The 16,510-nt window shown below is 35.8% G+C and overlaps 1 non-coding gene across 1 annotated transcript; it reads left to right on the top strand.

The window, feature by feature from the left end:
* The first annotated feature begins 955 nt into the window (after window positions 1-955).
* On the top strand, window positions 956-1,096 carry LOC132542643 (U4 spliceosomal RNA). The gene has a single exon (XR_009553608.1). It is a non-coding gene; the product is annotated as a U4 spliceosomal RNA (small nuclear RNA).
* Window positions 1,097-16,510: the final 15,414 nt, after the last annotated feature.

Below are 16,510 nucleotides of genomic sequence, written 5' to 3'. Positions count from 1 at the left end.
GACCCAGTAATTCCTCTCCTAGGGATATACCCCAAGAACTCCATAATGTCCAACCAAAAAGATATGTGTATACCTATGTTCATAGCAGCACAATTTGTAATAGCTAAAACCTGGAAGCAACCCAGGTGCTCAAGAACAGACGAATGACTGAGAAAGCTGTGATATATATATATATCAGCTATGAAGAACAATGAACCCACTTTCTCTGATCCATTGTGGATGGAACTAAAAGGAATTATGTTAAGTGAGGTAAGTCAGAAAGACAAAGATGAGTATGGGATGATCCCACTCATAAACAGAAGTTGAGAACGAAGAACAGAAAGGAAAACTAAAGGAAGAACAGAAAGGTAACCTCAAAGCAGGATTTGACTGAATTTGGAGTAGGGCACCAAAGTAAAAATCTCTGGTTGAGCATAAGGGAGGAAGTTCAGCTTCACTGGGGGGGTGGGATGGGACACAGACTTTTGGTGGTGGGAATGGTGTTTATGTACACTTCTATTAATTTGTAGTCATATAAATCACTATTTAATGAATATGAGGGGGGAAATTAAAAAAAAAGATGTGGTCATAGTTTACTTATAGACATGCCAAAAGTGGAATAAGAATTTTTCTTTCAGCACTGCTGGCCAGCACTATCAGGGGAATCACTGCCTTATATATGCCTACCCTTTTCATTTAGATAAAGTATGCAGGTATTCAAGCCATGTTCACCTGGCTTAACTCACAGGAGTAAATCTAGGGTGAAGAAGAGCTCAAAGAGCTCCCTGAATGGTAACTTTTAGAGCTGCCTAGTGGGAACAACACCAGTAGAAAACTATAGTACTTAGAATTGGAACTAAATCTGATAGATACCTTTTGTTCAGATCAAGGGGGTCTAGGTTAATGAACAAGTTAGTTAAGACAGTGGAAGGACCAGAGAACACTTAGAACATTTAATAATTAAAAAATATATTCAAGCTTTGAGTAGTGGCAGTATCATAATCAATAGGGTTTTTCCAAGGTGTGAATATTGCTAAGTTAAAACTTTTCCCAATACCCTGCCATGACGACTTGACGTATAGCTGGCATTGGCAATTTTTAAAATATTTATTTATTTATTCCCTATTGTTGCCCTTGTTGTTTTATCATTGTAGTTATTATTGTTGTTATTGATGTGGTTGTTGGATAGGACAGAGAGAAATGGAGAGAGATGGGGAAGACAGAGGGGGAGAGAAAGATAGACACCTGCAGACCTGCTTCACCACCTGTGAAGTGACTCCCCTGCAAGTGGGGAGCCGGGGGCTGGAACCAAGATCCTTATGTGGGTCCTTGCGCTTGGGCCAAGTGTGCTTAGCCCTCTGCACCACCGCAGGACTCCCGGCATTAGCAATTTTTGACAGTCTCTATGAAGACTGAATAAATAAAAATATCTATCTATAATCTATCTACCTATCTATATCTATCATTATATTCATTATGTTCAAGTCTTTACAATAAGCACAACATCACATTACACAAGGTACACATCATTATGGCTATAATCACATTCTCATTACTTTTTTTTATCTATTACAATGTAAATAATTTCATCTTTGTTGGATCTTCCTAATTTACATTAAACAGTATGATACTATCTATCATACTGTGTTTCAGAAAAAGACCTCCGGGGTCAAATTAGGTCAGCATTTGGGTGGGATTACTGCCAACAAAAACAGCTGCTACTAAGATATTTTCCAGAAAAAAGAACTTCTCTGAATCATCTAACTCCTCTCTGATTAAGTCTTTGTCACAGACCTATACATGTGTTTTATAGGGAAGTCTATAATCAAATGTTAAATCCTTAGCAACTTTGGACATAATATCAGGATAGCAATGTAACCACTCAAACACTAAAGGTCTGAAGTAAATACCACCAATCTGCTGTCAAGAAAATAGTGAATTTCAGGGAATCTGCTGAAGAAAACTCAACTATCCCATTAAATGTTACTATCTATTCCTGCTATTTGCACAAAGTATCTGTTCTATATTTCCTAGTACTTGAGCTTTTCTGGGTAATGATCTCATTGGATTAATGAATTTAATAAGTGCAAAGATTTCAAAAGTAATAGTTTCACATTTGCAATATTCCCAATGCATAGGAGAAGCAAGCAAGATATAAACCTAATAAATAAAAAAAACAAATTAGGTAGTATGTCATAGAAATGGATACAAAAATAATAAATTATTGATATATCTAAAAAATATCAATTAAAAAATTAGTAGGAATATTTTTGCTTACCTCCCAGAATGTTGATATTGATTTGGAAAGACCTAATGTAAACAGCATCCTTGAATTTTTAGTATTCAATTTATTATGCAGGGAATTTAAGACATATTTTATAAGATATTCCAATCATACTTGCAATCATTTATTGAGAAAAGTGGGAAAGTACAGATACATTACCATTTTATTTCAGAGATATTCTGACCTAAACCTTTAAAAACTTGCTTGTAGTTAAAAAAAAAAAAAAAAAGAAGTATTGTAACTTAAGAGATAATACTGCCATCATTGAAACTTGTTCTTCTCACACTTGGGGCATTAGCACTCAAGATAGTGGGATTTGGGAGTCGGTGGTAGAGCAGCGGGTTAAGCACAATTGGCACAAGTGCAAGGACTGGCATAATGCCAGTTGGAGCCCCCGACTCCCCACCTGCAGGGAAGTCACTTCACAGGTCATAAAGCAGGTCTGCAGGTGTCTGTCTCTCTCTCCCCCCCTCTGTCTTTCCTTCCTCTCTCCATTTCTCTCTATCCTATCCAACAACAACGACATCATTAATAATTACAACAATAAAACAACAAGGACAACAAAAGGGAATAAATAAATAAATATAAAAATAAAAAAGATAGTGTTATTTGTAGTTTTTGAATTTTTCCTTGTTTTCCTATATTTGCCTTTGTTATTAATTGAAATGTTATGTGGGCAAAAAAAAAAAAAGAAAGAAAGTGATGATGATAATGAACTTGCAAATGCATTTTCCTTAGCCTATTATAGTCTACCTGTCACTACTATGCACCCAAAATTTGAGGTGGATAGTAAAAACAAAGAACAGACTGAAAATACTAAACACCAACTAGGTCCTCGCCAAACACTCATATTTCTCTAATTGTAATTATTCTGAAAATGGAGAACTAAGCCTCATTCCAGCAATTTTTATGCACTTTCCTTCATGTCTAGTAATTTTAAAGCTATAAAAAGGGAAATCAAGTCAATCACTCTTGGCTATTATGAATATCTAAGATAAAGGAGTAATATTTGTAGTTCCAAAAGGAAAAGAGGGAAATGTGAGAGTCTTTGAAAATATATATAAAATTAGAGAGAGGGAGACTAGGAATCAGCAAAAACAAAATAAAATTTAAACCAATGAGACTCCATCAAATTGAATGCTTCTGCATAGCAAAAGGAACTACCACCCAGAGAGACCCCTTACAGAATGGGGGAAGATCTTCACATGCCATACAGTAGAAAAAAAGGCCAACAACCAAAATATATAAAGACCTCAACAAACTCAGTAACAACAACAAAAATGACCCCATCCAAAATTGAGATGATATGGACAAAATATTCACCAAAGAAGAAATGCAAAGAGCAACAGACATGAAAAAAATGCACAGTCACCAATTATAAGAGAAATGAATGAGATATCACTTCATTCCTGTGAGAATGTCATACATCAGAAAGGACAACAATAACATTTTGGAGAGGTTGCTGAGGTAAAGAGACCTTCCTACACATAATAGTGGAACTGTCCAACCACTATGGAAAGTAATTTGGAGACTCCTCAAATTACTAGAAATAGATTTACCCTATGACTAGGAAATTCCTCTTTTGGGAATATATCTTAAGGATACAAACATTCCCATACAAAGAGGTCTATATAATGAATAAGAGATTTTATCCATGTGTCAACAACTGCACTGTAGACCACTATTTCCCAATAAAAATGATTGTAAATGAGATTGTGTTCTTCAATTTCCTTTACTCTACTGTACATAGAAATGCAACTTTTTTGGTGATAATCTTATATCCTACTACCTTACTGAATTTATTTATTATTTCCAGTAGTTTTTTTTTACTGGAGTCTTTGAGATTCTCTAGGTATACTATCAGATCATCAGTGAATGATGATAGTTTGATTTCTTCCTTTCCAAACTGTATACATTTGGTATCTCTTTCTTGCCCAGTTGTAATAGCACTGGCCTCCAGGATTATGTTGAATAATAGTGATACTGGACATCCTTGTTGGTTTCCAGATTTTAGGACAGTTTTCAGTTTTTCCCCATTGAGAATGGTGTTAAATGTGAGCCTTAAATGTACATTTTGCTTGGTTTCTCACTCTGTTGGTATAATTAAATATATTGAACTCTGTAGGGTGTTGACCTATACTTATGCATGCAAAATAATGCTTAGAATATGAGTAACTTGTATTAAAAAATGGAAGATGATAGGCAGGGAGATGTCTCACGAGATACAGTGTGTATTTTATTTTGCATGAGGATTGGTTTGGGGCACCAAGTCACCACATATAAAAGTGGAAACTATATAAAAACTATATAAACTATAAATCTATATAAAAGAGGAAACACTAATAGTGAAGCAGTATTGTGACATTGTGGGACTATGTGTAAGCTTGATAGAGCTTAGGGAAAACTTCCCCCATCCTTGGATGGAGGTCTGGGAAAGACACCCCCTTGTTAGTCTCTCTCACCGAGATGAGCAAAGGGGATAAACAGTCTCTCAGACTTAATTCGTCCCTTTAGACTCTCAAGCCCACAGAAATCTCACTGCCTCTCCCCATTAACTTCAGGCCACATGGATGCCTGCTTTAAGGTTCATTCAAAGTTCATATAGTCACCTAGAGTTCACACGGTTACCTCACTTTTGATCACTAGAAAAAGCATACTCCATCAAACACCTCTCTGACATCAGTCAGTGAAACTCCAAACTTCATTTCTTTATAGCTTTGATAACTACCTGTTGGTTTGGTTCTAAATTCTGCTTATAAGACCTTCTGTTTTTATCATCACATTAGGTTAGTTTGTATTGCTTAATGCTGTGGTCTATTTATATAATCATTGTTTTCATTAGTTTAATCCGCACTGGTTCGAGTGTTTTTTCCTTCTCCCCACTCCCTATCCTACATACTTCCTCTTCCTGACACTTCTGCCTCAGGAGATATAAAGGACAGTATTTTCTAATGAATAGAGATTAGGTTGTTGAACTGCATCCCCGCTCATCAATAAAGATTGAATTGCGTCCCACTCAGCCATGAGTCCCTAGTCATCTCTCTCCTTCCCGTGAAGCTAGACTGGCAACTAACATTCTCTGTTTATCTTCTCTCAATCTCACTCTGCTGGTTTAACCCCTATGTTTCTCTCAAATAACTTTGGATAATTAAGTTGCTTGCATCATGGAGAATAATTGTCCTGACCTTTATGTATCTCATCAATTCCTGTCATACCAGTCCCCTACCATAGGGGCAAGCTGAATTTTAAGAAACCTGTAATTTCTTACATGTTTGAAATATGTTATTTGTCTGAATTCCTATTTAAACCCATGTCCATCTGTCATTAGATGGGAGTGTCCCAATTCTCCCCGGTGGCTCTTGTCTGTTTCGCATCATCTCTTGAAGGAGCGAGGGAGAACCGGTTGTTTGCCTTCCTTGCTGGAATTCACTCACGTAAGCTCCAGCCTGACATCTCACTTCCTCTCTCATATTTTAATTCTATTTACAAAAATATAATAGAGGGCTGGTATACCCAGTTAAATTCACATATTGCCTTGCAAGGACCCAGATTTAAGCCCCCAATCTCCACCTGCAGGAGGGATGGACACTTCAAAATTAGTGAAACAGGTCTACAGATATACATTTTTCTCTCTCCTTCTCTCTCCTCTCAATTTATCTCTGTTTATCCAGTAAAGTAGAAAATAAAATGAAAAAATGAGTCCTGGGAGAGTTGGATTCTTAGTGCTAGCACTGAGCCCCAGCAATGACCCTGGTGGCAAAATAGTAGTAGTAGCAGTAGCAGTAGTAGTAACAATAACAGAGTCCTCCAAAAGTGTTAGAATAGTGAGCCACAAAGTCCTATTGGAAAAAGTGATTAAACCTTGAATAAGTTTATTACTTTTTTTGAACAGCTTTTGAAGTGTCTTTTTTCAATCTAAGGTAATAATAATATTTGGTCATTTATTTTCAATTATATAATAAAATAATGAAATGTGAAAAATATGACAAATGCATGTGCCAACCAAATGAATGTTAGGGCTTTACTCTTATTCATAATCAAAGAGTCAGATATTTCATGTTAATACAAAATTATATTTTTTTCTAAATTACATTTCTTTAAATCATTTACCATCTACAGGTGTTGTTATAAATATGTACCTTTTTTCATATCATTTTATATTTTACTATATATTTTCCCATAAGAAAAACAGTGTATGAAATCTCTCTTTCATATGTGATTTCACTTAAATGATACAAAACTACATAGAATATCTGTACTTGTGATATTTTTAGGCTATAGCCACTATTGTAAAGTGTATTGTAAAAGCAATACATTCCCCTAAATCACTGAAGTCATAATTGCCACTTAGAGTATTGTGTTACTGTGGGGAATCTTCAAGAAACCATTGTTCTGGCAAATGCATTTCTGTAATTAATGATATATAAGGTAATTGTTACCTGTACTAGCAGGAAAAGTCTGTTCAAGTTTAATTATAAATATATAGAGACAATTATACATACATATATTAGATAAAGGATGATCAATTTTTAATATTTATCTAAGTACTGAATGAGAATTACAAAGTAAGTCTAATCCCCAATTGAATTTGAAGAAAAAAGGTATAATAATGATTCATAGTTGTAATTTCTTCTCCTCTGATAATGTTCTTTATTACACTGGATCTTTTTTGGGTATGCACATTTCTTTCTCTTCAAATTATGTGTTGCTATACCACACTCACCACCAAGTTTCAGTCTTCCTCCCATTTGCCCATTGAAGGGCCTCCTCTCTCCAGCTTGACTAAACTCAGTTCTGCATCAGTCTCAGAGCTTCTCTAACTTTGACTCTGTTCCTTTTTTAATGGCCTATATGAGTCATATCATTTCATTTTTTTAATTTTCTCCTTCTGTCTTATTTGCTTAGTATGACCCCTCCAGCTCTAACTTTATTGAAGTAAAAGACAAGATCTCATCCTTTCTTATGACTCAGTTGTAATCCATAAAGTAAACTATTTACGTCTTTTTAATGTACTTTTTATGCATTGGGCACTTGGGCTTATTCCATATATTGGATGTTATAAATAGCAGTGTGATTAACATAGAAGCACATGTATTTCTTCAGAGCAGCATTTTATATTTTTTAATTGGAAAATTAATAGTTTGTAGTTGACATTAAGTACAGTAGCTCTAACCCTCTACACTACACTCTAACCCTCCACCTAGGTCCTCCCGCACCATCCCGCTACAGGACATGAACACACCCAACCCTCAGAGGCCTTTACTTTGGTGCAATACACCAAATCCAGTCCAAGTTCAGAGTAGTATTTTTATGTTCCACAGATAGTTATCTAAGTATAGAATTGCTGGATAAAATGAAAGTTCTAGTTTTAATTTTTTCTAAGATATCCTTTCTATATAATTTAATTATTTTTATTATTTATGTTTTCATTTAGTAAGAGAGGAAAAACAGAGCAGGAGTCAGGTATACACAGTGGCAAGGAATGAATAAAGGACCTTAAGCATGCACGTCATGAGCTTTAACAATGAACCAGCTGCTAATTCTTTTTTTACTTTTTTGAGTCATCTCTGGAGTGTTTTCTGAAGAGATTGAATCAATTACATTACAACAGGGTATAAGAGTTCCAATTTCTCCATACCTTTTAAAAATTTTGAATTAATATGAAGAAACATTTTTAAAACCTCTACACAGAAAACTAGATGTAGTTATTAAAGAAATTAAAGGAAATGTATAGCACCTACACTAAATCAAGTTTCTGGACTACTCAATCCTGTAATCCTACAAATACAACTATTACTTCGTGCGATGTCAATATAATTTCCTTATATTTAAGAACAAATGTTATAAACTTTACAAGTTTATAAACTATAAATTTTATTTGTTTATTTGATGAGACAAAGAAGCTGAGAGGGAAGGGAGGGATAAATAGGAAGAGAGGAAAGAGACACCTGCATCATTGTTTCATCACTCATGCTGTTCTTGTGCACTGTAAGTGGGGACACAACCAGGTATACCACTGTCTAGCCCTTTTAAAATAACATATAAAACGATGAGCCAAATAGGACAACCTGGTGAAATATATTACCAAATATTGATTTAAGTTTTAAATAAAAGGTACTATTTACTATTATCACCAGATAGCTGTTGATTTACTTTCTGTAACTATAATTTTCCTTTGCCAAAATTGTACCTGTACCATTTTACAAATTTAGTTTATATGAATAAAATCAAGTTGTATGTTTACAGCTGGAACCTTTTTCTCACTATATTTAAGCTACCAAGTATTGATAGTTTTATGTATCTGAAGAGTTTAATTAGCATAAGTATTAAATATTTAAGTACCTCAAAAGTTTGCTCCTATATTTTTAAGTTTGGAAATTATAGTTCAAATAATAATGAGACTTTGACTTTTATTAGAAATTATCTGTATAACAGTATTTGATGTTTTCTTCATTACATCATATAGTGATGAGAAAGAGCAGTAATTTTTCTAGCTACCAGCTGCATCTCCTACAATTCATCATCCAAATGTCAATGTATGTTTTCTAACATTAAAAACAAATATTACACAAAGCACAATGGACTAAATATTAAAGGAACTCTACCTTGAGGCATTAAATTGTAGGTGCACATTAGCTAACTTAAACATTATGCTGGTTTTCTTCCTAGCACACTATGCAAGCGAACTGTTTTTTCTAGTGATTTGGAATCACATAAGTCTCAGGCAATCTAATAGTTTCTCAGTCTTTGTCTTTTTTTTAAATTGATTAACTTATTTTCTTTTGTGACTAATAGTAGGTTGCAAGGTTATATAGTTCCATACCACACCCACTACCATACTTCCGTGTCTTCATCTTCAAATGGTAACCACCATAGTTCTTACAAGGTCTTAAAGACTGTTTCTTTTCTTTTTATTTTTTTTCAGGGTCATTCCAGTTCTCTATATCAACATATGATTGAAAGTTTTCTTTCACCTCCTTATTCATTACACTAAGCATAATAATCTCCAATTCTGTCTATATTGTCTCAAAGGACACAACATCAACTTTTTAAAAATTTTTTTAGTACCAAGTGTAGTATTCCATAAAGTATATATTCTACAAATTCTTTAACTAGTAATCTGTTGAGGGACATTATTTTCTAGAACCCAGGGAATATTACAGACAAGGCCTAAATATAAATGAGCAAATACAAGTCCTTTGAATATATATATATATATATATATATATATATATATATATATATGTAGTGAAACAGCAAGGCAAATAGGTCCTTATGTTTGGGTCAAGTTCAGGGAAAAACAAATAACCTGTGATTGAAAAAAAAGGTAGGGGGCACAACATCCAAGAAAAGATCAGCATGCACTGCTCAGCTTTGATATAAGGTGGATCTGGGGTATGAATTTGGCACCTCCATAACCTTAGGCATACATTTAGGTAACTGAACAGGCTGATTTATTTTTACAACCTTAAAAATTCTGCTTAATTTTTTTTTTAATTCCCTTTTGTTGCCCTTGTTGTTTTTTTTATTGTTGTAGTTATTATTGATGTCGTTGTTGTTGGATAGGACAGAGAGAAATGGAGAGAGGAGGGGAAGACAGAGAGGGGGAGAGAAAGACAGACACCTGCAGACCTGCTTCACCGCCTGTGAAGGGACCTGCCTGCAGGTGGGGAGCCGGGGGCTCGAACCGGGATCCTGACGCCGGTCCTTGAGCTTAGCGCCACCTGCGCTTAACCCACTGCGCTACAGCCCAACTCCCTGCTTAATTTTTTTGAAGAGACTAATGCTTTACAGTGCATTGCTCTATGGATATAATTTCAATATACTCTCAGACATCACAATTCTCTTTCACCAGTCCTTCCCAGCCTCTTCGCCAGAGTCCCTTGCTTTGAAGTAAAGCACTCCTCTTCTAAGGCATTAAAGTCCATCAATATATTATGTTATCTCCCTAACCTCTGATATGCATTTAAAATAAATCATTTTGTCAGGTAATATATAATTTACTAGATACTTGTTTTTCCGTGAGTATAATTTCCATCAATTAATTAATTTGAAAGTGAGAGGAGAATCAGGGCATCACTCTGGCACATGAGATGTTGGAGATTAAAATTTGTCCAGAAATTGTGAGGATGTGGTTAAGCTTGGCAGGGCGTAACTTCAGGGGACATCCATCCTGTCAGTCTCTCTCTACTGAGAGGTTGAGCAAGGAGGGACACAACTCCCTAAGATTTGCCTGGCTTATCAGACTCCCTGCCTCACAAAGCACCCTGCATTTTTCTCCAGGAGCCTGGCATTTCTTAAAACATTAAACCAGCTCCCCCCTGCTCCACACTGCATACCTGAAACTATGGCCTATCTACATAATCATTATTTTGCCTGAAAGAAACCCACCCATTCCATTCCTTTGTTCTATCTTCTTTCTACCCTCAAGACCCTCCCTGCCTGCAGGGTATTATTAATCTTTCCAGTTAAAACACTCACAACAGTTGCTAAGGAAGTTCATACTTTTCCCAGTCCATTTTGCCTTTCTCCCTCCCTTTCCAAACCATGTCAAGACATTTCCATTTCCAACTTGCCACTTCCAGGTCTGCCCTTTAAAAGCCTTGGCCTTCTGATCAATAAAGAATCAAATTGCCTTGCCACCACGAGTTCTGTTCATGAGTCATCTCCCTTGCATCACTGAGTGAATAGCAGCCCAGGCTGGCTCAGTCGCATTCTCTCCAACCCAGAGAGTACACTCCCAGGAAGAGGCACCCCCAAGCTAGCCTGGAAAAACTTGAGATTTTATGACTGAGATTCCAATACTTTTCCTAATGCACAACTTCTTGGGACCCAGAGTACAGATTCTTCTCTCTCTATGGCAGATGTCTAAGTGCCACTAAGTTCTAATAAGTAAAAATTGCATATGGCTTTATTATTGTAAAACAGTAGGAAAAGAATAATAGAATAATAATGTTTTAATAAACAGTTCATAAAAGAAAACTAAAGAGGATTGTCTTTGATGCATAGTTTATTTATCCTCTTCATGACCTACAATTGATTTTTTCCTACCATTTACACAACTCTTTGAAGAGGCACCTGTAGGAAAATACAGGTGAATTAGATTAAGTCTTAGATCCTTCCCTCCAGGAGTTCATGTACAATGGGAGAGAATTACATGTTAACAGGTTATCACAATTTAGAACAGTCAGCACCTTAAAGACTCTTAAGGATTAGTGCTTTCTTAAGCTATTTAAAGACACATTTCTTAGTTTTGTGTTGACAAAATTTCAGAAGAATATTTGTACTTCCTTTAATTTGACTCTTACAGTGTCTGTGCTCTTTAAGAGCTACTAAAGATGCAAATAAACAAGCAATAGATGCATAAAAATTCTGAGTAAACATCCTGGAATATACTAAATAAATCTGGGAGCGCTCTTCTGTAGAGGTATTCATGTATTTAAATAGTCATTCATATCAGTTCTCACACCTTTTGTTCTGAGCTTTGTTATTTTCTCTAGGTGTTTCTCCATAATAATCACATTCTCCTTCATTCTTTTCTGAAGTCTTGAGGTACAAGAAGTAGATCTTTAATTCATTTTGAATTAATTACAAAGTATTATGTGTTCATTTAATAATAAATATCATCTGCTTTGCCATTTTTGCAACTCAAATTTAAGCCCCCAGTACACAGCATGAAAGTGTTATACCACCAGGGAAGCTTCATCCCTGTCTGTTTGAGAAGTGGGCCTTTAAATCATTTTCAATTAATTGAAATTATATGTACTTATTTAAGAACTAATATCATTTGTGTTGGCTTTTATTTTAATATTTCATTTCTAAAGGGGATTTTTAATTATGTCTTTTATTTGTCTATGCACAATGTCCACAAACACACAGTTCTTTACCCCCTTGTCTCCACAAGCTGCTATTTTATATGTAAGTTAATAGCTGTACAGAGAATACTTTTAGTATGGAAACGTTCTTCCACAGAACAGGCACTAGGATTTTTATGGCAGGATATAACTAATCAGTATCCATATTAGTGGCTCAATGAATGGTCTTAGATTTTTGATACTAGTAAGAATAATAAGATATTGGTGACTGTAAGATTTCATGGTATAGTTCAACACTGCACCTGCCAAAAATTTCTGTGTCCCTACCTTCCCACTTCCCAAAGATCCTACAAAATTTTTAATATTTATTACATGCAAGAATATAAAAGAACAAGAATATAGCCCTAACATTTATTAGCATGTTATTCTTCTTGAAAATGGTCATTTATTTTGATGTTAAATAATCCTGTTCTCATTTTAAATAACTATTTATGAAACAAATTATGATATTTTAAACACTATAATTTTGTACCTTTTTCAGTATGAAGTTGTTTTATTACAATGAAAAATAATATTTTCTTTACTGTGAAGGTAATCTAATTCTTTTCAGGAGATTGACAAAGAATAACTGAACTGACACCAAAAATATACATAAAGTTAAAAAGAAAAAGATGTCAGAACTCCTCAGATCAAAAAATGTATAATTTTTAAGTTTTGCCAATCATAATTGATGTGAATGAAATAAAATACAATTTATTTGGAAATGGTAATTAAAAAATTATAATACCTGCTCAAGTACAATGAAATAAATATCTATGGATTTGTTGACTCAATTGAATTGATGTAGCCAATTTGGAATCACTTTGATAAAATACTGAAGATGCATAAATATACTTAATATGCTTTCTGAAATATGAAGCCTCTGATCTATGCATCCTGAGAGATGAGGATAGTTCACCTGGTGTGGCATTTCTTTGTCATGTCCACAACCAGATCTAAACCCCCAATAAACCACCTGGGAGAATTGTAGCATTAGAAGAAACCTCAGTTCTGTGATTTCAGTATCAACCTATCTTAAACAGTGTCTGGGGTGGGGGGATGAGATGGGACACAGTCTTTTGCTGGTGGGAATGGTGTTTATGTACAGTCCTATTAATTTGTAATAATATAAATCACTATTTAACTAATATGAGGGGGAAAAACTGATTGAATGTTTCAAACGTAAAAAGCATAGACCAAGTCTTTTTAATGCATAGGCTGAGTCTTTGATATGTTGCCTCTCTTAAAAGCTTAGTCCAGGAAGAACAGAAGCAACAGGTGGCATAGTTATATACAAATAATGTCAAAGGATATAAAATATGGTGGTGGTGTGTATGATACAGCAAATCCTAACAAAGGGATTATTCAAAGTTAACCAATTGCCAAACAATGTGATTATAGCAATAACTCTATTGTCTTCTTAACCCTTAGAGAGCAGGAACCTCCCTCTTCCTCTATAGAGCCTATATTTCCCCCAGTCCTGGAACCTCTGACATGGGGCTCTCTTTCCTGCATGCTTCTCTCAAGTCATACCAAATAATATTGCATCTGCCTATTCCAACCTAATCAATGCAAGGAGTACCACCTCAGCATGCTTCACTTCATACTGTGTCCAGAGACTTCAGGCATGGAATGTCAACCCTTTACCCTCACTACTTAGGTGAGACCTTTCCTTTCATGGTATTCTCAAATTCCATTCCATGAGGTTCACTTCCTAACAAAGTCTCAAAACCTAGATATTGACCAGGGTCCATAAGATAGAGCATTCATTCACATGTATCCATAAATTAGGACAAAATATATAACTGAAAGCAAAAATACACAATAGTCTGTAGTGAGTCCTTATTAAGTTCCTAATGAAATAGTGTCTACTTAGACTTAGATACTCTTCTCACCTACTTCCTATTACAGTTCTTTCACTCACTCCAAAGCTAACATTAGCAAAGAAAGGACAGCAAAAGCTGAATAAGGGCAAGAGATAGTCATACTTTAACGATGACTGTTTAGTGACTATCAGGCCATTCCACCAGCTGGAGCCCTAATCGGGGATTCCTGAGTCTCCCAAACAGACTTGATGGGCCTAGACCTCAAATAAATCCCTCTCTCCATTGTTTCAGGTCATCTCTATAAAGAACAACACAATAGACCCCTTTGTGGGCCCCCATAGGACCTTGCCCTCAACCTGGATAAACAATGGTAGAGAATATTCTATCCTCCAAAGGAAGGATGGACAACATACTCTATGATACACCTGAGGAAGATGGGTTGATACTGGGGCAGCATGGAATGTTCCTACTCATGACCGCAGAATATGAGCTCAGATCTAGAGGGATGTAGAGGTTACACAGGCTCCTAAGCTAATTATGGGCCCCAGATCACATCAAATTGATGGGTTTACAGTAATATTTATACCCCTTTCCCATATTAGGGAGTTACTCTCTTCCATGATCCAGCTTTTTGGTCCTTTTCCCAGCCATGACATCATCTCCCCAGACAATAATTAGGATTCACCTGCATATCATATTTCAGTCTCAGGCAAAAACAAACAAACAAAAAACACTAGTATAGCTACAGGTCCTTTGAAATATAATTAAAATATGCCTACTAGTTATCTACAAAATGGAGGACCCCCCAACACTTCACCTGCACTATTCCAGCCTTTAGGTCCATAATTGTCCAACAATTTGTTTGACTTTGTATATTAACTCTCTTTTCAGCCACCAGTTTCCAGATGCTAGCATAATGGCTGTTGGGTAGTGTGCCAGCCCCCCCCACACACACACACACCACTTAAAGCCTCTGTCTCTAATCCTGCTTTACTAAGCACCACCATGGCTGCAGGGCATTGGTTTGATTCCACTTAAAGATGCTAACAGTGGTCTATTTACATAACCACTGTTAACTAAGCACTACCCTGCCTCCAGGGCATTGGTTTAATCCCCACTGGTTTATGATATCTTTTTGCTCCACCCCCTCTCCTTGTCACAAACTGATTTCCATCAATCTCTTTTTGATCCACCCTTTCTATATCACATCTTGTTTCCACCCTACTCGGAGAGTATATATACAGCTGCTCTTCTGTTTTAACACACTTGGGATTGCTTTCCAGCTCCGAGAGTTTCAGAGTGTATCTCCTGCGACACTAGCTCAGGCTGGAGTTTTTGATCCCTCTCCCATGCAACAGCCTAGGTTGGCTCCAGTTGAGTTCTCTCCAACCCAGAGAGCACTTGCTCTGGAAGAAGCACCCTCAGGCTATCCTGGCATATGCCAACCAGACTTCCCTGGACAGACAACCCCACAAATGTGCCTTGAAGTTCTGCTTCCCCAGAGCCCTTCCCCACTAGGGAAAGAGAGAGGCAGACCTGCAGTATGGATCGACCTGTCAATGCCCATGTTCAGCATTACAGAACACTTTTACATTACAGAAGCCAGACCTTCAACCTTCTGCATTCCACAATGACCTTGGGTCCATACTCCCAGAGGGTTAAAGAGTAGGAAAGCTATCAGGGGAGAGGTTGGTATATGGAGGTCTGGTGGTGGGAACTGTGAGAAGCTGTACCCCTCTTATCCTATGGTTTTGTCAGTTTCCTTTTTATAAATAAAAAATTAAAAAATCATCCTAATGTAACATTAAAAATTAAAATGCTTAAGAAAACATTTTAAAAACTGGAGATTTATTATCATAAATATCAAAATGTTTAAATCAATAAATGTAATGTCTATGTTAAAATAACTATGGTAGACTTTGTAAGGGAGGTTGAATATGTAAATACTCATGGAAATTTTTAAAAAATATATATAAGCAACCTTCTTTACAATTCAAGTTATTTTCTCTTAATTTTTATTGGGAGCTTAATGCTTCACATTATAGCTGCTGGAACATGGGTACAATTTCCTTTCTCACCAAAAAAGATGTTTGCAGAATACTTCCACTCCCAGATTATGTCTACTATCCTACACTAGGTCAAGAATGAAAACTATCCCCTCCATCCCTCATCCCCCAGCACACAAACTGAGAGTTCTTTTTTTTGGTGCAATACACCATCAGTCCAAGTTTTATTTTGTGTTTCCCTTTTCTGATCTTGATTCTCAATTCTGCCCATGAGTGAGATCACATGAGTTAGTGTGAAGTAGGTTCAAAGAAGAATGGGCATTAACTTAATGAAAATATTTCACTAATGATTAGCACAACCATCTTTTTTTTTTTTTTTTACAATAAACCTGTAAACCTTAACAGTCTCATTTTTGTTACTGTGGAAAGTACATGTAATGATTCATTCAAATACTATCTAAAATACTATTCTCAACTATTATTTTCTTATCATCTCTGTCACTTTATGCTTCATTTGGAAAACAAGTTAGACCTTTATTGAATTTGACAACTGGTGAGAAA

This window comes from Erinaceus europaeus, chromosome 1, assembly GCF_950295315.1.
Source record: "Erinaceus europaeus chromosome 1, mEriEur2.1, whole genome shotgun sequence".
Lineage (NCBI taxonomy): Eukaryota > Metazoa > Chordata > Mammalia > Eulipotyphla > Erinaceidae > Erinaceus > Erinaceus europaeus.
This window is presented reverse-complemented; position numbering and strand designations above follow the sequence as displayed.